This window comes from Eptatretus burgeri, chromosome 4 (genome assembly GCF_056783735.1).
Source record: "Eptatretus burgeri isolate ZD-2024b chromosome 4, Ebu_testis_v1, whole genome shotgun sequence".
NCBI classification, from domain to species: Eukaryota; Metazoa; Chordata; class Myxini; order Myxiniformes; family Myxinidae; genus Eptatretus; species Eptatretus burgeri.
The window spans coordinates 117,359,487-117,382,547 of NC_140964.1; the positions used below are offsets into that span (position 1 = coordinate 117,359,487).

Genomic DNA, 23,061 nt, shown 5'->3' on the forward strand with positions numbered 1-23,061 from the left:
AGATAGAGAGAGAGAGAGAGAGAGAGAGAGAGAGAGAGAGAGAGAGAGAGAGAGAGAGAGAGAGAGAATATATATGTGTATATATATATATATATATATATATATATATATATATATATATATATATATATATATATATATATACATATATACGTGTGTGTGTAACTGGCCTGGGCATATACGGTAGGGTATGGTCAAGACAAACCACATTTCAGAGATGAAAATAATGTACCGGCTTTCCACTAAAAATTCTTCAGTGAACAGCTGTGGCTTTCCTGTGGGCCCAATATTTGACAGCAGTTGAGGTGAAACGTTGAACTTCAGCATTGGCATTTTACCACACCTTTGGAGTTTTATTTGATCTCTGTCTGTTTATTTCTTTCCCAAAAACGGTGTTTGCTCTCATAAATGAAAAGCAGGTTTATTCTTACCAGTTTCCCATCATCCTCAGGGAAGCACCACTTGTACTTTGTGCTTTGCTTTTGTGCTTCTCAATCCCACTCACTCAGTCTCATTTCCTTTGACTTGTCCTCTTTGCTTTTCAAATTTTCTCACTTCTTGTCTTTTTCCCTGAGGTCTTATTTTTCAAATAAACTTTCTTCATGCTGCATTGTTTTGATGTTTTCTCCTTAAACCTTTATGTTTTCTTATAAGCTACATTATGTTCATGCTTAACAATTCCAGGACCTTGAATAGCCCCTGCTAAAAGGATGGCAAATACAATTGTATTAACTACTTACTTTTTCATTACCACTATTGCCAGCTCCTCCCCTGGCAATTCATGTTTTCATTGGAGGCTCCAGTCTATAATTTCAAAGGAAATATTTATCGACAATTCAGAGGGAGCAGAGTGGTTTATGAATCACTGAACAGGCATCAAGAAGATTGTAGGTTCAAATGGAGCTGAAATCAGCAGTATTTAAGATTTGGATTATAAGCTACAGTAAACCAAACTAATATAGGGAATATAATAATGTATGCATCAAATTGTCAAAAACAACCCAACTGGTTTATTCATATCCTTACCTGCAACCTGTCAGCATCATTTCAAACAAGACAGGCCAGGAGGGGCTAGCAACCATGGCAACCAAAGAGCAAGTCTTCCATATGCACTGATTGTGAATGCCATCCAGGTGACTTGGAATGGGCAGGACAATGTTTCTTCTGAAAATGCAGTGCTACTCCACAAATAAAATATCCACGAATAAATAACTTTTTTATTGATTAATGCATTTCCTTCTGTCTTGAGGAAGATTTGCACCAACTGCAGCAGTGAAGGTATTCAAATTTGAATGATTCATACATATGTCCTGTGCCTTATCCTCAGTCGATGTTAAATAATTTTGCATTGGCTCATTTTCATTAGTGTTGAAAGGTGAAAATGTGTGATTATCACAGACAGGTGTAGTTCGTGATGTGAGTCTCATTATGAAATGCTGTCTTTAATATAACATCCTGTGCATTAATTTCAAATGTCTTTGTTTGCACTCCTCTTGCCTTTTCTATCCTGCCTTCTGTTTTATTTTTACTTAGTTTCCTTTTGTTTGCTTATCCTTGCTCATTATAAAGTTTTTTTTAAATATATATATATTTTTTTTTAAGAATCTAATTTTATGCCATTTTCATCTTCCACTGTCCTTTGCTGTGTAGTATACATATCTGTCATGATATTCAATTTCCTTGCAGAGAAATGTTCCTATGTTCATGTAATTTTAATTTAAAAAATGATGTACCTTCTGTTTTGTTTTTAATGTGTTGAAATAATATAATTTAAAGTCAGGATTTGATCATCTGAATACCTTTTCAAAGTTTCATATCACCTTTTTTGTCTTCATATTAATTTTTGCAGAGATATTTCTGTGATGTTATGTTTATGATTATTTATAATTATTTGTGTGTCCTAAACCAAAGCTCATGTAAGAATGAAGTTACAAAGAGGAGTGACAAAGCACTGACATTGGGTGCTGGGGCCACAACTGGACACATCAAGCAAAGGGAATGAATGAAACAGAAAGGAGAGAGATGTGAATGCAAGCGTCTCTGCCCTTTGTACACACTGCCCGTCGCGACTCCTGATCAGATGGTTTAGTGAGATCCTCGGATCAGCCACTGCATGGGACCGTCAATGATACACGATACACGTCGTTGTGTCGGCTCATGCCTGAGCTCCGAAAAGATGAACGAACTTGACTACCTGGGAGAGGTAAATGTCGTAACACGAATAATACAGAGGAACCCCTAAGTAAGAGATTTAATGGGGGTAGAAAATATTGTGGGTATGGATGTTAATAGGTATTAACCTCTTCTTTGAGTTTCAGGGCCTGAAGCCATTGCTGAGAGAGGAGCAGCAGCATTTCCAAAGTTGATTGACCAGGACTGAATCCAAACTGAAGGTTTGCAGTTTGCACTGGAAATATCAAACCATTTCACAATGCAACAACTACTAAATGAAAAAAAAAATACACATTTCTTGAATGCGAAGAAAAATCGAACTTTTAACACTATTCAGGTTTTGATGCCGCTCGTCAAACTGTTTGCAGAAATGCTGTCCATTTTGCCATTCAAAGCCAGGGTTCGTCTTGCCATTGGTGCATCAATGCATGTACAATTGATGCACCCCAGCTTTTATTTGTTCCAGAGATGAGGGTAGTTCAAAACAAACGGTGTGATTGTTGATTTACAAACTTCTCTGAGTGAGTGGCAAGTCAGTCAATGCATCTTTACTTGAAATTGCATTGCTTTCTGTGACCGCAGCATGTCATTTTAAAACTCGTCTGTGTTCTTCTCATTCTCTATCTTGTCTGGTGGCATGAAGATTTGTGTGAAAGATGAAAATGCATCGGATGCGGTAACTGACAGCAGCTTTTATGCCCAGAACTTTGAATCCATGATGGCAGCCTCAGATGAAGCCAATACAGGATGTACTGTGCAGAATCCATTTATATCATAAGAAATATATCACCTTTGGGATTTGTTCTTTCACCTTATAATCTCGCTTGGATGAAAATGCCATACCAGCATTTTATTTTTTACATTTCCATGCAAATTTAGCAAAGAAAATATATTTTTAACATGAGATTTCTAAACATTGTCTTAAATAGGCAAAATTGCTCTTATTTTGTACATTAACGTACTATTGAGAACTCGTTTAAGTACATTTAAAATGGTATGGAATATGAGAGAGCCATCGAGGAAGTTGCAGAAACATAAGACTTTCAAACTGATAAAATTGTGCCTTTGTCATTCAGCCATTTCTCTCAGTGGAAACATGCATTTTGGCTCATTTTTCACTGACTGCATTGACTTGGCTATGTGTGGCTTTCGAGGTCCTTCCAATAGAGAATGGACCTGCCTCAAGGGTGGGCAGTCAATCACAGGGCCAATGGCAGGAAAACGTGACCCTGGAGTCTGGAGGACGAGCCAAAAGAACTGGTGTGAAGGAGGAGCTCTGTACAACGTACGGAGAGTCACGGGGGCTGAAGGAAGACACGCACGGAGAGTTGGAACTGAAATTTAAGGCAATACGCATCTCTCACTTTACCTCTGCTTGGCTGACATATTTTCTCTCTGGTCTTCCATAACATCCTATTCTGCCGTCGTCTAGCTCATCGTTCTGGCATGATACTGCCCATTCTGAGTAGCGATTTGCCATTGGGCCAACGAACTGCACACACCAATCACTGTGTGCCATCCAAGACCTCGCTTGCCCCATTTTTCCACTTGTTTATCGGCATTGTCAGTGCCTTAGTGAGGTATGTTTATTATTAATCGTGCATACTGTAGTGTCCAGGGGTTTGACCCTTACCTGGATGGATGGCCAAACATCTCCTTTGGAGGCCTACAGCCGAGACTCTCGGAGATTAATCCATGCACGTGGGAAAACAGTTAAGCACTGCACCAGGATGGCACAAATACACGGACACAAGCAAATTAGATTAAATCAAATAATATTTTTAGTAACACAGAAAACCAACAATTATAATGAAAATGAATGAAGACGTGAGGTAACCTAAATCTAATTCTAATTGAGGTGCCTCCACACAGACTTAAATACACACAATGGGGCAGATAAAATGAAGGAAAATAATCCATCCTTTATTTTGACTCTTAGCTTGGTCCAGATGGTCTTCATGGAACGTGGAATTGGGGCACTTTGTAGACACACCCAAAATGGTGCCAAGTCGTTCTCTCCTAGCAGGAAAAACGTACGCCAGGCAATTCATGAGCAGTATTCAACACCAAGGCTCAGAGACCCCGTGCAGCTGCTTTGTACATCGATCGTCCTCACCAACCTACTATTTGACATACACAATGCTCGGGGTCCATTCCTCACGACTCAACCAAGAGCCAGAGGCCAGCATCTTGTTTCACCACATGAGCCAAATTGCCTCACTCCGAATACAAGAATCGTGTTGTCTTCATCATGCATCAAAGGAAAGCCAGCCATAAAGCCCTGGTGTTCCAGGCCATCTCCTAACTACATTCTTTCTCGACCGCATGCGTCCCTCACTCCGCACTCAACCATTCCTTCCCTGAACTCGTGTATGCACTCTCTCGATCTCTTGCCTCTGAGTGAGGTCACACCGAACCCCCATTTCCTCCTCTGAGGGATGGCTTGCTCGCACGAAACCTAGGAAGCTGGGGCTTCTGCCTGATTGTAGTTGTTTTAGGGACGTGTTCCCCACCTTTATTGCTGATCTTGGAATACAAAACAAAGGGAAAAGTGACATGGGGGCAATTACATACTGGGGGAATTATTCCTAATCCATATCTAATTAACATGGCACCACCTCCACCCCCCACCCCTCTTGTGGTGACATGTAGCACTTAAGCTCACAGTCTCCCTTACTTAGTTTACATCGAGATATCTCCTACACATCCACAAACCAAACAACTCTATGCAATCATATCTTTCTTATGAAATCCCTTAATCTACCCCACAAACATAACAATATATTTGCATGCACCTCATTCCTGTCTGCGTCTGTTGATTGCTTGGTCCATACAGTTTATGATAGTGTCTCATCTACCCTCTTCCCTATACTTTTTTAAAATAATAAATCTCTTTCTAATCATAAGAGACATCTTCCTGCCCATTACCTCTTCTGTGTGTTCCGCCGCCTGGTTCTTGATTATTGAATGATCCTTGGGGAACGGTAACCATAAGTTAGACTTAGTAAATGCAGCGGAGAACAATATACTGCACAGGGTGTCTGGAAATGAATACACCAAAGATAACATTGAATAGTTTTATTGTTTTTCGAGATACTGCCATAAATTTGATATAAGTACATGCAATAGACATCTATGTTTTAGACTGTTGTGAAAATTGATTGTTATTTTCTTTCTATTTCAGGAGAAATCCCATTTTCTGATATAATGACAAGTCCTCAAGATAAAGCAAAAATTGTGAGATTTGTACATGAATGTGGTTCAATCACTCAAGCCCAAAGGCATTTTCAGCATGAAAGAGACAAACCAGCACCTGAAGGACACTCTGCACGAAGATAGTGGATCAGTTTGAGGCTACAGGTTCTGTCTTGAAGGGGAAATGTGCTGGATGGCCAAGAAAGTCAAACGAAAGGGTGACTTCTGTGATGGGGGCATTTACCAACAGCTCTAAAAGTCAATTAGGAGAGAGAGCAATACTTGAGTTAAGCATTCCGAACAGCTCTGTTCATGATATCCTTCATAAAGAATTGAGGTTTAAATGTTATAAAATGCAAACAGTTCTTAAACTTTTAGAAAAGGACGATGAAACAAGAGTAAAAGCTTTCCAAAGGTGAATTGAATGGATAGAATCGGACGAACATTTTTATGTCACTCATTTTTAGTGATGAGGCAACATTTCACATATCAGGCAAAACTAATCACAATTGTAGAATATGGGGAGAAGAAAATCCACATTGTCATGTATTCATGTATGAGATCAACCGGAAGCACAGTCCTCATGAGGTGCGAACATAGCGGCATGATGAAGCTGTGCGCATGGATGGTTCTGAAGTTTCTGTGTGTGGAGCACAATAAAAGATGGGTGGTGCATTAAAACTGCTTACCCTGCCTGATACATTAAATGGCGACGAGGATGGGATTCTGGCGAGCGCATGGAAAGTAAGCTGAGCTATTGCAGTTAGCTGTTGGGCTGCCAACTCATTATTTCCCTGCATACGCTGCTTTATCACCATGCCCCTCGGCCAAATTGACGAGTTCAACCCACGCGAAGCAATCTGGGAGGCGTACATTGAGCGTCCACAGTATTACTACCAAGCTAACGGCATAAACAATGATGCCAGGAAGAAAGCAATCCTGATGTCAGTATGTGGCAGCGAGATGTTTACTATTGCGAAGAATGTCGCCATGCCCAGGACCACGATGGATTTAGCACACACCGAGCTTGTGGCAGCTGTGAAAGAGCACTGCGAACCCACACCCTCAGTCATTGTGAGTCGATTCAATTTTTACATGTGTCGCCAAACATCGACACAGTCCATTTTGGCATTAATAGCTCACCTGAAACACCTTGCCCAGCATTGCCAGTTTGGTATTACATTTGACGACATGCTGGGGGACTTGCTCTTAGTGGGATTGGAGCATGATCAAATTCGCCAGCGCCTATTTGCTGATCGGACTCTAACATTTTCCAGTGCCAAGGACATTGCTATCGCAATGGAGTGTGCAGCCGAAAATGCTGCAGATATTGCTCCTTCCAATGCTTACCAGCCTGGAGCTCACCCGTCATCTGTCAATCACGTGGAATAACATCCAACCAGAAAATCCAACACCAAAATGCCTGGAAACTGCTTGGTGGCTGGTGCTGGTAAATGCTGTTTCTGCTGAAACGGTGATCATTCTCCCACTACGTGCCATTTCAAGAATTCCGCTTGCAACTACTGCCACAAGGTGGGTCATATTGCCTCTGTGTGGTTGTCTCGAAAATGGAGGGCAAGAAGAGAGGAATGCAAAACCCACCTCCTTGAATCAGAGCAGAACCAGGAACACATGACTGATGGAGACAGCTCTTCCAGCCACAGTGTTCAGTCTTATGACCATTTCCAAACACAGTCTGGCAGACAGTCTACTCCTATACTGGTTATCATAGATAGAGATGGACAGACCATGGAAATGGAGGTAGACATGGGTGCTGCCGTCTCACTCATGAGTGAAGCAGCTTCCCGTAACCTGTGGGGGGATTCTGAACAACCCAGACTCTGTTGGTCCCCGATCCAACTCACTACATATACCGGTGAGTCAATGCAATTCCACGGGTCATGTGATGTCACAATAACCTATGGCAACAACACTCACCAATTACAAATCTTGATCATCCCTGGGGATGGACCCACACTTCTCGGATGAAACTGGCTCAATGTTGTCAAACTCAATTGGGAACATATCCATCGATTGCAGGCTTCCAAGCTACCAACCGTACGACAGCACCTCCTCACGAGATACCTGGATGTCTTCACGGATGAACTCGGGACATTGAAGTGTTTCACTAGCAAGCTCAATGTTGAGAAAGATGTGAAGCCAATTTTCTGCAAAGCATGTCCAGTTCCTCTTGCATTGCAAGAGAAGGTTATTGCAGAATTAGCCAGACTGGAAAAGTTAGGTATCATTGAGTCAGTTCAGCACTCAAATTGGACTGCTCCGGTTGTTCCTGTCGTGAAGGCAGACAAATCGATACGACTTTGTGGGGATTACAAAATGTCAAGCAACAATTGTTCCACCTTGGACAAATATCCCATACCAAGGATCGATGACTTATACACAAAATCTAGTGGAGGACAGTCATTCACCAAGCTCGATATGAGATCAGCCTCCCTACAAGTCGCTCTGAATGAGAATTCCAAAGAATATCTCACCATCAACGTGCATCGGGGGCTCTAAAGATACAACCGCCTGAGTTTTGGTGTCAAACCGGCACCAGGAATCTAACAACATTGTATGGATAGCCTGTTCGCTGCTGAACCACACGTTGTTCACCAAAATGACATCCTAGTGTTATATGGCAGTATTATAGACAACATGTTATTCCTTATCTTCATCAATGATCTCACTGACTCTCTGAAAAGTCCTCTTTATCTCTTTGCTGATAACTCCACTCTCTGCCGTGACATCCTTCTGACAGACAGGAAGCAGCCTCTTCCTTGTCCTCCAACCTTGACAAAAGCAAAACTGGTCAAACACTTGGAATATGTCTTTCAATCCTGAGATGTCCCACACAATCAATCAATATATATATATATATATATATATATATATATATATATATATATATATATATATATATATATATATATATATATATATATATATATAATATCTCTCTCTCTCTCTCTCTCTCTCTCTCTCTCTCTCTCTCTCTCTCTCTCTCTCTCTCTCTCTCTCTCTCTCTCTCTCTCTCTCTCTCTCTCTCTCTCTCTCTCTCTCTCTCTGTGTGTCTCTCTCTCTCTCTCTCTCTCTCTCTCTCTCTCTCTCTCTCTCTCTCTCTCTCTCTCTCCCTCTCTCCCTCTCTCCCTCTCTCCCTCTCTCCCTCTCTCCCTCTCTCCCTCTCCCCAAGCCCTCGCATCTACTTTCTTATGAACCCTCTTGAAGAGTTTCAGTCACTCAAATTATTGTGTCCCACTCTCAGCCATGATCAATCTTGGGCAAGCCACATTTCAATGTTGGCCTCCAAAGCCAGACACCATCTGGGTATCCTCCATCATCAAAAGTCTTTCCTTGGCACACCTGTTCTCTTATCCAATTTCAAGGCCTTCATTTTCAGCTTGATGGAGCACTGCTCTCTCCTCAGGGCTGGCTCCCCTACCTCACTTATTGATTCCCTGGAAACCTAGGCTTTCAAAGTAATTGGAATCTCTCACAATGAAGCTGAGTTTATAAGTCTATCACTTCACCATTCCTGACAAGTCAGTGATCTATCTGTTTTCTTCCACCAATTTTCTGGTCTTTCACCCTCTGCTCATTTTCCATGATCCCCCCCCCCAAGTTTCTGCAGGGCTCACATTGTCTAACATCTACTCCCTTCTGGTAAAACTACCTAAATCCAGGATCACTGCTCACCTCCCCTCATTTGTTCCTTTGTTTTCACACATGCGGAATTAACTTCCACATCCTCTTCAATCTCATTCTTTCCTCCAGGTCTTGAAGACAGCTGTTTCCCACCATCTCAGATCTTCCTCAATCCAAAACCACTATCTTTTCTTCCCTTGATAACAACACCCAAATCCCTCCTTCCAATTTTCCAGTTTTCTCTCCTTGGAGTTTCCTTCTCTATCCTTTTTGTCCTCCTATGCATCTGCTGTGTCCAACTTCTCAACCCCATGCATACGTGTTTTGCGTCCTGATTTTGTCTGTTATGTCCTGATCTATTCAGTGTAAGAGCTCTTACACAAGTCTCAACCATGTATACAAAAAATTGAATGAAAATAAGGAGGAAATACTTTAGAAATGTGGAATTTATTTCCCCATTTCTGAAGAATGCGTTTGTATCTTCCCGATTGCTTGTCCAGTCTTTCAAATAAAAACAAAATGGGAAAGGTGGATTCCACTCATAAAATAAATGGAGTCCATACACTTGAGACCATATTAGATCAAAGGGAGCTTGTTGGAAATAAATACTCTGTGGCATGCACAATGGGTTAAGCTGAATTTTCCTTCGAATAGTGTAGGTCATATTGAGGCTATAACGATCCCCCAGCCATTATCTGTGGTGCCAATGTCCAATCATTTCAACATATAATGATAGACTTCTCTAACATCTAAGTAGATTTCAGTGATGGGCAGATAAGACAACTGAGAGCCAATCTGACTGATTTAGTCAACGATAAAACAATATCATGATGACTTAAACACAAGAATATGTTATTTGGGTTGTGAAGTAAGGATGATTATATTACATCCACATCCCATTGGAGGTGGGCACTGTGCCTGTACCTTGCTGAGAAATACCCAATTACTGTTGCATGCCAGGACAAAAGCCAAGCCATGATACATCAGCACACCATTCCCTGGAAGTTGAACACATATTAAAATGTGCCTAAAGGACATCAAGCTTCACTGTACGGAGGACATTAAGAGTCACTTTACAAAGGTGACTCTTGACTTGAGAATGTCTTGATTAAAAAAAGATTATATGTATGTATATATATATATATATATATATATATATATATATATATATATATATATATATATATATATATATATATATATATATATATATATATATATATATAGTTGTGGGAATGATAATTAGGGGTTCAGTTTATGTGTTCAGTTTATGTGTTCAGAATGATAATTAGGGGTTCAATACTGTGTAGTATTGTCCTGCTTAGTTTAGTTCAGTTATCACCTTCAAATTTGTTTACAATAAGCATAACGGAATTCTGAGGTTAGATATGCATTGCTATAATGTGAGAGAGATGTTTGCTTTCCCTGCCCTACTGTTGTTCTATCCCCGATGGCGAACCTCTCACTGTGTGCTTTTATCTTCTTTCTTCTGTTGTTTATTAAAATGTTCTCCTTTCGAAATGCATCTGAGTTTTGCAACTCTAGACAACACGGGGAAATTTGTGTTGAATCTGCGTTGTTAAAACAGCAATTATCAAATCACCGTAGGAGTTGTTAAAACCCTTATGGCGGTTTTTGGCTCAAGGTGCCTGTGAGAAAAGTTGTTAAAGACCAAGAGTGCAGAGCTTTTAATGACTGAGAGTGCAGAGCTGTTATCGACCGAGAGTACAGAACTTTTAAATGATAGCATATTTCAAAAAGTTGTGGACGGATTATGACAAAACTTGGTGGATGAGTTGGGTAGGTGACAAGAGCAAGCCGTTTAAATTTTTGTTGAGGTCTGGATGCACATCCGGCCTATCAGTGAGATACAAAATGTAAACTGTTCAGCCTGGCAGAGGCATGCGCTCTAACGAGTGCTGTCGTATTTACCCCACACACGCGAAGTGAACAGCGGGATTCAGCAATTGGTTTATGTCCGTCCATCTGTCCATCTGATCAGTTTATGATCGTCAATTTATAATCAAGAAACAACTTAATTAAATCGAATGCTATATGTTGAACATGAATCAGAACATGAATAGGAAGACACGTTTCTCATTTTGCAGTCCTTTGAAATCGTCCCAATTGTGCATGCGCAGAGAGGAGTCAGATCATATTTTTACTCTGTCTTCCTGCCTCGCGGTCAAACAAAATTGAAAATCATTCCAAACAGGAAACTTACTGCTTTTAAGGACGTTATATAGGTTACAAACAACAGGCATGTATAACTAATGGAACATATTAGATAATTTGATGTAAAAGACTCAGAGGAAAATGGTAGTAAAACCTGGAATTAATTTATTTATATGCCTTTAAACTTCTTTATACCTTTATTTTAATGTAATTAGACACAGAAACACTGTATAACACGAATCACCTTCATAATACTTCCAACAATGATGTGATATATAGCATGAGAGAGTGTGAAATGTGAGAGGGACAGTATTGGGGTGAAGAAGACTGCTATCGCTATGCAAGTTCCAGGCTGATTGATGCTGTTTCTGGATTTTTAAAAAATGATCTTTAATGTCATTATTTTAGTAAAATTAAAGGATATACACTACATGGCCAAAAGTATGTGAACACCCCTTCAAATTAGAAGATTTGGCTATTTCAGCAACACTCATTGTTGACAGGTGTATAAAATCAAGCAAACAGCCATGTAATCTCCATAGACAAACATTGGCACTAGAATGGGCCATACTAAAGAGCACAGTGACTTAGAACGTGGCACCATCATTCGATGTCACCTTTCCAACAAGTCAGTTCATTAAATTTCTATCCTGCTAGAGCTGCCCTGGTCAACTGTAAGTGCTGTTATTGTGAAGTGGAATCATCTAGGAGCAACAACAACTCAGCCATGAAGTGGTAGGCCACACAAGCTCACAGAACGGGACCTCCGAGTGCTGAAGTGCGTAGCGCGGAAAAATTGTCTGTCATCGGTTGCAACACTTACAACCGAGTTCCAAACTGACACTGGAAGCAACGTCAGCACAAGAACTGTTTGCCGAGAGCTTCATGAAATGGTTTTCCATGGCCGAGCAGCTGCATACAAACCTCAGATCACCATGTGCAATGCCAAGCATCGGCTGGAGTGGTGTAAAGCTCACTGTCATTGGACTCTGGAGCAGTGAAAACTCGTTCTCTGGAGTGATGAATCACGCTTCACCATCTGGCAGTCCAACAGATGAATCTGGGTTTGGTGGATACTAGGAGAACACTACCTGCCCGAATGCATTGGTTCAACTGCAATGTTTGGTGGAAGAGGAGGACTAATGGTCTGGGGCTGTTTTTCATGGTTCGGGCTCAGCCCCTTAGTTCCAGTGAAGGGCAATCTTAACACGACAGCAAACAATGACATTCTAGATTATTCTGTGCTTTCAACTTTGTGGTAACAGTTTGGGGAAGGCTCTTTCCTGTTTCAGCATGACAATGCCCCTGTGCACAAAGTGAGGTCCAGACAGAAAGGGTTTCTAGAGATCGGTGTGGAAGAACTTGACTGTCCTGCACAGAGCGCTGACCTCAACCCCATCAAATACCTTTGGGATGAATTAGAACACCAACTGCAAGCCAGGCAGGCGTCATCACACAAAATCAGTGCCCGACCTCACGAATGCTCTTGTGGTTGAATGGAAGCAAATCCCTGTAATAATGTTCCAACATCTAGTGGAAAGCCTTCCGAGAAGAGTGGAGGCTGTTATAGCAGCAAAGGGGGAACCAACTCCATCTTAATGCCCATGATTTTGGAATGAGATGTTGGATGAGCAGGTGTCTACCTACTTTTGGCCATATCATGTACTTGAACACTTCGTGAGGCTCCATATAGAATATTGTGTGCAGTTTTTGTCACCCCAACTCAGGAAGGACATTGCTGCTCTTGAGAGGGTTGAGCACAGGGCTACGAGATTGATTCCAGGCCTAACGAGGCTCAGCTATGAGGAGAGGCTGAATGAGACAGGGCTTTATTCACGAAGAAGGAGGTGGTTTGGGGTCGATTAATGGAGGTAGAAAAGATCAGGATTTTGGATGGGGGAAGATATGACATGGTGATGAACAGCTGTTTTGAAGACCTGGAGGGAAGAATGAGATTGAAGAGGATGTGGAAGTTACTCAAGGATACAAAAGGAAATTAGATGCAGGTGGAGGCCATTCGGACAATCATGCCTGCACCACATCAATGAACACCAGACCAAAAATAGAAGAAATAAAAAATTTGTTGTTTGTTTTTTTTTGTACATTTTTCTGTAGTTTTTTTTTCTTTCCAGGGAAGGAGGCATGGGCTTGTGTGAAAAACAGACATCAACCACACCACACCCCTTGATAAGACCCCCACAAAGAACACTTCGCACAGATGCATGCAATCACCCATCTATGCTCAAGATACCTAAAATTCCTGCAAAAATCCTTCTACCACTCCACCTGTAATACTTCCAGTTACCTATCTAATTCCAATTTAAACGTATGTACTGTTTCTGATGCCACTACCTTTCCAGTGAGACCATTCCATATATTAACTCGTCTCTGAGTAAAAAAACCCTGCCAATGACTACCATCTTAACTCTGCTCTTCTTTACTCTCAAGCTCTGTCCCATGGTCCAATCACTTTCTACTCTGCTGAATAATTATTCTGCAGTTATTTTGTCTCTACTCTTCATTATCTTAAACATCTCTGTCAATCTCCTCGTAACCACCTCCTGTCTCGTGTAAAAGCCCTCTCTCCTTCAACCGCTCCTCATAGCTGAGTCTAGCTAGGCCCATAATCAATCCAGTAGCCCTGTGCTGAACCCTTTCTATGGCATATATGTCCTTCCTAAGATGTGGTGACCAAAACTGCTCAAACTCTTCTAAAAATGACCTCACTAAATTCCTGTACAATGGTAAAAACACCTCTTTGAATTGAAAAATGATCCCCCTCCCAATACAACCGAAAACTCTATTTTTTTTTTTTTTACCTATAGCTGTCTGGCACTGGTGCTGACTAGTTACCTCCCATATCTATTACCACTCCCAGATTCTTCTGTTGTGACATGCTCCAAAATTACCCCTTGCATCCTGTGATCTCTATTTTCATTATTCTTCCCCATCCCCAACACCTTACACTTACTTGATCAGGTTAAATTGCATCTGCCAATCTTTTTGCCCAATCTATACAAGTATCAATACTTTCCTGAATCTGATCACCACCCCCTCTGCTATCCACCTTACCTCCAAGCTTTGTGTCATCTGCAAATTTAGAAAGCTTACTCATTACCCCACTATCCAAATCGTTGATGTAAATAATGAAGAGTAATGGTCCTCGTACCTCTGAGGTACCCCGCTACTTACATCCTCTCAGCAAGACATCCTCTCACTCACAGCCTCTCTGTTTCCTATTATGCAGCCAGTTTGCAATCCAATTAGACAGCTGACCAACCACTCCACAAGCCTTCACCTTGGCTAACAACCTCCTATTTAGTACCTTATCAAATGCCTTCTTAAATTCTAAATATACTATGTCCACTGCCATTCCCTCATCCATCCAATCAGACACTGCTTCATAGAACTCTAAAATATTTGTTAGACAGGAGCTACCTTTGGTAAACCCATGCTGACTACCTTTAATTAGTTTGTGTTTATTTAAACGGGTCCTCATCTGGTCCCTAATTAATGTCACCAAGACCTTCCCTTTTGTAAAACTCTTGAAAGCATCAACCAAGTTGATTTGACAGGCAGAAAAAGAGGAATAAATGAATGGAGGTGAGCAGTGATCCTGGATTTAGGTAGTTTTACCAGAAAACGGTTGATGGATGGTGGACCGTGTGAGCTCCGCAGAAACCTGAGGGGACAAAACATGGAAACAGCAGAGGGTGCAAGACCAGAAAGGAGGTGGTCGAAGACAGAGAGACCACTGACCTGTCTGTGATGGTGAAGTGATAAGCCCATAGACTCATCTTCAGCACAGGAGATTCCATTGATCTTGAAGGCCTTAGTTTCCACAGTGTCAAGCTGAGCAAGTTGTGAGGCAGGGGAGCCTGGGGAGTGAGACAGGGGAGCCTGGGATAAAAGACTGGGGAGCCAGTCCAGAGGGGAGAGCAGTACTCCATCAAGCTGTGGATGAAGGCCTTGTTGGTAGATGGGAGTTAGGAGTGCCAAGGATGGGCTTTGTACGATGGAGGATGCCCAGTCGGTGGCTGGCTTTGGAGGCCAACTTTGAAATGTGGTTTGCCAAAGAAAGATCATGGCTGATAGTGAGACCTTGGAGTTTGAATGCCTGAACCTCCTCAAGAGAATAAATCAGGCCAGCAAAGCAGCTGACCTGTCCCCAAACCCAAGGGTTGGGGGTGGACCAAAGAAACCATCACTTGGATGTCTGTCTGGATGACTATTCCTGAAGCTGTGAGAGCTGTTAGTGAGCTCATTAAGTGTGGGTGCACATCAGAGAGAGATGCATTAATTGCAAGTTTACAAAGGCTGAAATCCTCTGCACTCACCTCTGTAAATGCAAATGCAAAGTTTGAGCTTTTGATCAAAGTAAAATGCTTCCCTGACAGTTTTCATGTGTAACTGAGTGAACTCATGTGGATCAATCTTGGCAAAATGATACATGTACTGTAGATCAAAGAAAGATGACTGTGCAAATATATAGCCCCAGATGAAAAATGTTTGGACACTGCTTTATATGCTGTTCTGATGCTTAGAGATTTTTAATTATTATTAAAGAACTGCTTTTCAGTTTGTTATATAGACAGCTACATAAAATTATTGAAGCAGTTGTAGTGCTGCATACTTCAAGGGCAGAACTCATGTTGAAATTAACCCTTCTGGTCCTATGTGAGCTTAATATTCTGAACACAATAGGGGTTTGGGGGGCTCCCTCAGGGTAAACGTTTTTGCTCTCAGTAGACTTAATGACCAGAAAATACCCTTTACTACCCCTCTCCATTCAATTCTATCAAATGCAAACTAAATTATGTTGTTTGTATCAATGTTATAGTCTAATCATATTCTCAAACATCAGTCAATTTAACCCTTTAAATGACCAACTGAACTCAGCAATTTCTCGAATGACTAATTATGGTTGGTAAGTCTTTACAGCAAGCGTAAACTTTGAGATGAAAAATTGGGAGAAACATATGTAAATGACAAACTTTAGGGAATGCCTCATTGTTGCCATTTCAAATTTACCCATGATGCTATACTTATTGATGTTATGAAAATACAATACAGCTGAGCCTTTGTAAAACTCTTGTAAGTTACTACTCGGAAAATGTCAGCTGTTGATCTTTTTTTCATTCTAGACCCATGGAAAGGGACAATAGTGGGGCAAACTCTCTCTGCCACCATGTATAGCCCCTTCTCAATCAGAGAGGGTTAAAAACCACTCTATCAGAAAATAAGGTCAGTCACATTCCAGACAGTATGAAATAATAGAAACAAATTCCAATAAAAATAAATTACACAAGTAGCGATACATTCAAAGAACACTGCCCCATTGCCAAATAAATAAAGAAATCTTCCAGCATGCGACATTGCCCGATCGCCTTTGGCGGAATTTGGAGGGTGCAGTGTACTACTGAGGTGAATGTGTACAAATGATGCTGATGTAAACATGTATAAATGATACCTACTTTGTGTGTACAATTGTACTTCTGAAGTAAATACGTACAAACGATAAATCAAATATACTCTTTAAAGCCAAATCACTTGGTCACTGTCATGTCCAAATATCAGCTTCCAAGCGCAAAAGGTGCCTGAAATATTGTCTAGATGAGAAATAAAATTAATACGTAATTAAGAAATAGATAAAAATTAAATAATCAATCAATAAAATAACATTTTTGCCAAAACACATCTTCACTCTTGCACCCAAATTTCAACTTACCTGCTCAAAGGATGGCTAAGATATCGCCCAGACAAGCAAGAAAAAAAATATTGAAACGATTAATTGATTAATCAATAAATCAAAAATATTCTTTATAGCCAAATCCCTTGGTCACTGTCATGTCCAAGTATCAGCTTCCTAGCTTAAAAGGTGCCTGATATATTGCCAGGATGGGAAATAAAATAAATAATTAAGTAATAAATCGATAATTATTAAGTAATTAACTGATTCATCAATAAATCAAAAATACTCTTTGTAGCCAAATACCTTGGTCACTGCCATGTCCAAGTATCAGCTTCCCAGCTCAAAAGGTGCCTGAGAAATTGCCCAGATGAGAAAGAAAATAAATAAGAAATTAATAAATTGATAATAATTATGTAATTGATCAACTAATTGATTGATCATAAAAAATACTGTTTTTGCCAAAGCACATCTTCAGTTTTGTCCCCAAATTTCAGCTTCCTGGCTCAAAGGATGGCTGAGATATCGTCTGGAGAAACAAAGAAACAAACATGAAATCAACCAAGAAAACAAACAAACAAACGGAGTGAAAACTGAATACTCCCTTCCTTCGGTGCCCGATGATAACATCATGCATCACCTGGATATGGAATTGGGATTGAGCGGTGTACAACAAAGACACATTTGCATTACACCAAAAAAATCTCCATGGAGTCATGGGAATTGATGGGAAGGTGAAAAAAAAAAACTGAGTGAGAAGAGTAAGTCAACAAATGTCCTGCATGTATTGAGGTCACAAGATTTTTCGTTTATTTTTCATTTTTTGATAACAAAATCACCTATGAGCTGTCCGGTACTGTGTATGTATCCATCTAAAACAGCTGTCTGGTGCAGTTATGACAGGGAGCAATGTATTATGGATGTTTTCATGTGAATATGTATGGTCCCATATTGTATTTTACAAGGGTAAGCCAAGGAGCCAACAAATGGCCACAAAGACCATTCATTTTCTGTCCTCCTTGTATCAATCAATGGGGGAGCCACTCAAAGGGAACAACTATCAATTGCATTTTAGTTTGTAAAGTGACTTAGTGCAAAATAAAATATAAAGATTGTGAGCTGTCGGACAAGAGTGGTAATTTTTTTTTGTGATAATTTATTGATCAAAGTTGCAAGAGTAATAAAGTCAGTGGCTGCTAGCATAATATAGGATTTCACCATTAGTTATGGCCTTTTCAGTATCTCCTTTTTGGCCATGGTTGAAAGTTCTGTGGATATTGAGGTTCAACTGTAATTTGTGGACTGGCACCCCCTCCATAAAAAAGCGAGCCAGAGGAGTTTCATTTACAATGCAATATCATTATGGTAATTTTCTTAAGACGAGCTCAGCTTGCAGAAGCTTATGCAATGCATTGATTGTCATTTGGAATAACTATTTAGCAGCTGCTCACAAATTTATCAACTTTTTCTTAAAAAGAAAGTCCAATCGAATTCATTCGCCATCACTGGTGCTGAAGTTAGAGAGCTGCTGGTTACCTTTAAGCGGCAGCACTCACGATGTGACCGGCAATGAAAACAGCTACGTTTGTTGGAATGTTTGTTCTGCAATGGATTACTCCGCAGTAGCCGCATGACAGGTAATTGTGGATAATGTGACTCCCTGTCAAAATGACTGCCCATAGAGGCAATCAGTCGTGCTCCACAAGGCATAAACAACTTGTTTTCACAGAAACGAAATGCCTGACGAGCCACATGGCCAGGGCAGAACACACATACAAACACCTGCACACAATCAAAGAATTGTCGAACTTTCTTATCCACTAACTCAGAAGAGCGATAAAGTAGCACTGGTTCAATTACCTTACAATGAGTGAATGATAGTATAGTGTCCATATCGGTGGAAGGTGAAAATATAATTCAAAATAATTTTTCTTCAACAACTGAGGTTTCCAAATTCAGATCCAAAAGCACAGATCATTACACTGTTTTCTGTATTCACATGGTATAACAGATTTATGTCTGTATACCCATATAACTATGAAATGTGAATGTTACAATAAAAACAGTGAATTATTTTTGAATAATATATACAAAGAAATAAAGGAAACTTCGACACAGTGGTAGGCCATTTAGATCTTAAGTCTGTACCATATCCTAAACCGAATTGCATCTACCTATTAACTTGCCCTTTTGCACAAATCAAATCGTTATTATAAACTTCATTTAAAGTTACTTCTTCATCCACTTATAAATAAAAGAAATTACTTTGAATATCTTGGTAGGGAATTCAGCTGCAGTGCAGACCTACAAACATAAACATTTTGAGAGGTACCATGGGATATTGATCATTCACAACTTCAGTGCATATGAAAAAGTCAGTTCGAGGTTCTAAATTGAACAAAGGCATGACCGCAGAGCAACACCTCCAGCTGGCACTGCATAAGAAGAAGTCTTTTCATTAATCCAACATCGGTGAGGATCAGTGGCATATTGAGGAAAAATGACGCTTGGAACGAAATATCAAATTTCAGCCTTTCTAAATAAGTCTCAAATCAAGTTTCAGGTCTTTGAGGGCAAGTCTCAAGTCAAGTTTCAAGTCTTTGAGGACAAGTCTCAAGTCTCTGTAGCATTACTTCAATCTTCAACTTGTGTCAAGTCCCACATTTACTTGTAAACCTTGAGGTACAAGCTATCGAGGCATTAAGACACAGGGTTGCATTCATTGCAATGTATGTTCTGAAAAACTCTGGAACCTCAGCTTATGTTTAAATTGTTTATAAATAGAACCAATGCATTCAATGTGGAACGAGTAAGGAGATTTTAATAATTTACTTGTATATTTATTATGTACGTTAAAATGAAACATATAACTTAACTTCCATCGTCTTTTAAGATCCCATACTTTTAAATATTTTCCTTTTAAAAATAGTTCATGATATGATTTGCAATATTGATGAAGTTTTAAATAATCTAAGTCAACTGACATATTTAAATCATCACAAAATAATTTTATCGGCTCAGGATGTGCACATGGTTATCATCAGGGGCCAGGTTTCATCCGGGATGAATGTTAATGGTTTGAATAAAGTTTTCACAACTAGCCACATTGGTAAGATTGGTGCTTGCTACTTGAACGTGGTGTGCTGTCTGAAGAGTGGACACCCCCTTTAACCTTTGTGGCGAACGATATGTGATCCGGCGGCCATGAGCGCTGGAATGCTGCACATGTAAGTGTACACGTAGAAGCTATTTATCATCATTGACAGAACCTGGCATGCTCACGATGGAAAAAAAAAATTATCAATTATTTCAAACCACGTTTTACGTAGATGTTTATCAATGATTATTTTCTGAACATTGTCAACAAGTCATAATAAACTCAAGTCGCATGTAAGTCACAAGGAAATCATAAGTCCCCAGATATAAAGTCCCAAGTCTGAGTCTCAAGTCAATTTTGTCAAGTCCTTGTGAAGTCACAAGTCATAAAACTTTGCAACTCCAGTGCAACTCGAGTCAGAGTCGTCAACCCTGAGAGAAGCTCCTCTCACACACTGCAATGCTCTCACGCATGGTGAGAAATATCCTCAGTATAATGGGAAGGTTGCGGAAGGATTCCTCGAATTCTCACTTCACAATGTATTTAAGGATTTCATGTGCCTTCAACTCCACCATTTCATTGCTGTGGTTTCCTCATATATTTTGATGTGTTGACAAAGATGATGCATCTTCCTCTGTAGCTCACTGGCAGAGGAGGCAAAGGTTCGTTTTTGAGTTAGTTTCCCAGCATGCCCGTGCTCTTTTTTGCCCAGCCCCTCTCTCAGGCACAATATTGGCCGCAACTATTGGCCAGTGGACTAATGTCCACCCCTTAGACACTTTAAAGACCCCTTAGACCATTTCACCCTTTAGACACCATCCACCCCTTCATACCCATTTAGACATTTGAGAGACCTATCAACCTTTTTTGACCCTTTAAAGTTTAAACACTTTTCTTCAGACCTATAGATATTTTAAGACCCTTCAACAAGTTATGACCCCTTTGGACACTTTGAAACCCTTTGGATACTTTAGACCCATTTTGCTCTTTCACCCTTAGACCCCTTTCGATGCTTTAAACACCCTTTAGACCTCTTAGATCCATTTATACCCCTTCTACCCATCTAGACCCTTTAACCCTTTGAACCCTGAGCTTCTTGGACTTTTGGCTCCCCCATCCTGGGCTCGCTGGAGAAAAAAATCCAGCTGTTTAAGTATATTGATGTTTCCATGGCAGCTGGTAAACCGGCCATTAGGGTTCAAAGGGCGAAACACTTCAGACCACTATAGGACCCTAAATAACCTAATAGACAGTGTGACCATTCCTCATTTTCATAAATGCCAAGGTGAGCCAATGAAAAAAGCCAAGAATTCACAATGTTTTGGAAAAGCGATGACAATGGAAAACCTATACGCCAAGAAAACCTATATAAAACCAAGACGCCAAGGTGAACAACGAATAGCCAAGATCTTGTGAAAAAGCCAAGGAGTGGTCACACTGCTTATAGACCATTTTTAGACATTTGAAGACACTTCAGACCCCTTAGAAAATCAGAAGAAAAAAATCCTTCTAAAAATCATTTTTGGTGACCTTTTTCGTGCACCATTCGGGTCGCTTCACAAGTTGTAATGACGAATCAAACCTGATATCCCAAAGTAAAACTGATGTTGAAACATGAAACTACTGACCCACGGATCTTCAAATGGGGAACCAGAATTAAATGCTGTGAGAAATACCGAATGGAAATTGCCAAAAGCAAAACTATGAGGAGCATAGAGAGGGGTGGGTTGGGACTAAAGAAGTGATGTGGATAGGGATAGGTGTCTGGAGGTGGTCAGTTGGCATCGAAAGAACTTTGTTGATCTTCGGTCAGGCAGTAGCCCCAAAACATGCTTAAATCCATTTCCCAGCCGAGCTTCCATCATTTCACCATCGCTCCCATGCAGTACTTCGAAGGTACAAGCATGAATTGGAAATATTTGCTGGTGGAATGGAGCAGGGTTGCCAGGATTATCTGCTTACTGCAATATCTACACAGGTTATCTACACAGCAATATTGCTTAATATTTAGGCTTAATTCCCGTTTCTACCAATACATACTCCAATAAATTGCTCATTTGAGGTGAGACATCTACAAACCCATCAGACAGGTACGCATGGGTCGTGTTAATAAAGGGAACACGAATATGGATGTTTTCTGTAAATGATACTGACACAAAGACCATTGCTTTCAACATAACCAAACACAATCATCTTTCTCATGCAGCTAACGATTTTACAAATCCCTGTGCTATATAATTCTCCTTCATTTTCTTAAAACACTATATTTTCTGTTTATCTTCTGCTTCCATTCTGTTTATTGTATCCCATCTTCTTCCTTCTGCCTATCGTCCAAAGGTAGTTGTCAATGCAACCATCCACAAACACTGGTGTCTGCCTTGGTGGGCCATCGTGGATTCTGCATGGGGTCATCCATGATTTTAGTGAAGTGCTTCGTTCTCAGACTTTTGCCAAGATGATGGCCTGCAGTGTTTATGCAGGTAATGGAGCATTGGCTCGAACCTTGTTCTGCTAAACAGGAGTGCCATTTCAGGACCCGGAGTCATAATAAAAGCCACTAAATGCCACTTGCAATTTGAGTTAACCCCCTGGCATTTGCAGACAAAGGTTCTGAACTCAGGCACATGTATGGTTCTTTGTACAAAGGTTATAACTTCTGGTTTGTGTACGGTTCTTTCTTGAAAGCTTTTAAGCTCTTGTTGATTTGTAGATCATTTCTATCATTTTTTAATTTTTTTTTAATCTTGTTTAGACTAAAAATATCAATCGTGCTTTGGTCATTTGCAATGAAAATTTGTAATTCTGAAATATTTGATATTTGTTTGTGATGGAACTTGAAGGGACTGATATTTGTTTGTTGTATGTTATTTAAATCATCACAAAATAAACCACCTACAAAATTTAAGAAACAAGTGAATCGATGTTTTTTTTTGCTTTAAATAAAACTGCAACTGGCAAAGTTATGCACCAGACCAATTTTCAAATACGATGTTAATGGCATTTTTACTTTTCCTTGCCAGCACAAAGCAATGCAAGTATGTAGTAGAAAGTCCAGCTGCATCCATTTCTCATTGTTACCTTATCAAGT

General features: G+C 40.2%; 1 long non-coding RNA gene across 1 annotated transcript; it reads left to right on the forward strand.

Annotated features, from left to right (window-relative positions):
• The first annotated feature begins 1,870 nt into the window (after positions 1-1,870).
• On the forward strand, positions 1,871-22,856 carry LOC147028951 (uncharacterized). The gene is made up of 3 exons (XR_015056963.1): positions 1,871-2,203; positions 2,319-2,393; positions 22,311-22,856. It is a non-coding gene; the product is annotated as an uncharacterized LOC147028951 (long non-coding RNA).
• The last annotated feature ends 205 nt before the right edge of the window (positions 22,857-23,061 follow it).